Below are 2,539 nucleotides of genomic sequence, written 5' to 3' on the forward strand. Positions count from 1 at the left end.
AACAGGGAGACTGCAAACAGCTGTGTTCAATGTTCCAAAAACATTGATAAAGTCAGCTATTTAACACCCCCAAACACACTTGCTGTTATATCCGTTAGAGCTCCTTTTCTTTTTTTTTTTTCCCCTCTCTTTTTTACAACAAAATTTACACATCTTGGATTTTATTACTCCTTAGTGCTTATTACTTTCTTTGGGGGGGGGGGAGAATACAGTCAAATATGGCAAAACAAAGCTGTCAGTCAATACCAAGGATAGACGTAGCACATGGTGTAGAACAGAGTACAAGTTTATCAACAATGGTTATCAACGTTGTCCCTTGTTTCCTTAAAAAGAATTGTCTATCTTATTAGATATTATAAAGTTGGACAAAACAGTAGAGAACAAGACCAATAAAACTTAGGCGTTGTAAACATTACAGGACTTCCAAAGAAGACAATAGTCAAACCAGAATGGGTATCTTAGTGAATCTTATTGTCTTCAAAGTAGTTGCCTATGTCTTCAAACTTGATACTATCATATAGAATGGAACAGAGTCTAATCAGTCAAAACAAGATCGTGGGAGTACTACAGGACTTCAAAACAAGTTAATAGGAAATCGAAAAGAGTTACTATTTATATATCCTAATTTTTTTGAATTTTTTCTTTAATTAAGACAAACATAAGAAATGACTAAATAATTTTTTTTGAAACAATAAGGGGGAGATTGAGATAAAACAGGACATAACAATATAACAATAGAGGTCACAGCATGACTGTTTCAATAACCTAGTACTTCACCACCTTATAACCTGACTTAATAGTAGTTACCATAGTGTCTTTTTCCTTGAAATATTTGGGTAAAACTTCATATACTCTAGCTTCAAATATTTTCATATCAAGAAGCCCAGAATAAAGCCTTTCTAATTAATGAGTGAAAACTTTATAAGGCTTCAAGGCAACCTAATGGGGAATCATGATTACCACATATTTTTATATATTTGAATCATTACTTACATTAGGGAAACTATTCGGTATTCACACATGCGAGATTGATTTATTTCACTTATGAGTATGGTCTCAAGCTGTGCCCATTTATTGATAAATATCTCAATGTGATCCTTCTTTATAGCTGAATAATACTCCATTGTATAGAAATACCACAACTTTTTTATCCATTTCTCAGTTGATGGGCACTTCGGTTGTTTCCAAGATCTGGCGATTACAAATTGTGCTGCTATAAACATAGGTGCACATATATCACTGTGGTATGATGCTTTCAGTTCTTCTGGGAATATGCCTAGAAGTGGAATAGCTGGAATAAATGGGATTTCCAGTCCCAACTTTTTGAGAAATCTCCAGACAGATCTCCACAAAGGCTGTACCAGTCTACACTCCCACCAGCAGTGCAGGAGAGTTCCTTTTTCCCCACAGCCTCTCCAGCATTTGTTGTCGGTTTTCTTGATCCTGGCCATTCTTTCAGGAGTGAGATGGTATCTCAGTGTGGTTTTAATTTGCATTTCTCTAATGACCAATGATGATGAGCATTTTTTCATGTATTTATTTGCCATTTGCATTTCTTCATCTGAGAATTGCATATTCATCTCAGATGCCCATTTTTGGATTGGATCTTTGAATTTCGGAGGTCTGAGTTTCTTTAATTCTTTATATGTTTTAGACAAGAGGCCCTTGTCTGAGAGAGAGTTCACTAAAATCTTTTCCCAGTTTGTGGGTTTTCTTTTCACTATGCTGGAGATTTCTTTTGACATGCAGAAACTTTTTAATAAGAAGTGGTCCCAGTTATTGATTCTGGGAAGTATTTCCCGTGCGGTTTGAGTCCTGTTCATGAATTCTTTACCTACTCCTATGTCTCCAAGGTTTCTACCTATTTTGTCTTCCAATAGATTTAGTGTTTCTGTTTTAATATTCAGATCTTTGACCCATTTACATTTTAATTTAGTACATGGTGATAGACATGGGTCTAGCTTTAGTTTTCGGCAAATGGAGAGCCAGTTTTTCCAGCACCATTTATTAAAGAGACTGTCGTTCTTCCAGTGAACCTGCTTGGCTCCTTTATCAAAAATAAGGTGGTTGAGTGTGTTCGTAGTTGTGGTTGTATCTTCTAATCTATTCCACTGATCTTCGGCTCTGTTTTGATTCCAATACCATGTTGATTTTACTACTGTTGCTTTGTAGTATAACTTCAAGTCAGGGATTGTGATGCCTCCTGCTTTGTCTTTGCTGCTTAGAATTGCCTTTGCGATTCTAGGTCTCTTCTGGTTCCAGATGAAATTTAGGAGTGATTTCTCTAGATCTATAAGGTATGTTGATGGTATTTCTATTGGGATTGCATTGAATCTGTATAACAGTTTTGGGAGAATGGCCATTTTCACAATGTTTGTTCTTCCTATCCATGAGCAAGGGATGTCTTTCCATTTTCTGAGATCATCTTCAATTTCCTTTTTCAGTGTATTATAATTTTCACTGTATAAGTCTTTCACTTCTTTCATAAGAGTAATTCCTAAATATTTCATTTTTTTGCTTGCTAATGTGAATAGTCCAG

The sequence above is a fragment of the Cavia porcellus genome, unplaced genomic scaffold, assembly GCF_034190915.1.
Source record: "Cavia porcellus strain 051 isolate PalLab524CR breed Dunkin Hartley unplaced genomic scaffold, mCavPor4.1 scaffold_6, whole genome shotgun sequence".
NCBI classification, from domain to species: domain Eukaryota; kingdom Metazoa; phylum Chordata; class Mammalia; order Rodentia; family Caviidae; genus Cavia; species Cavia porcellus.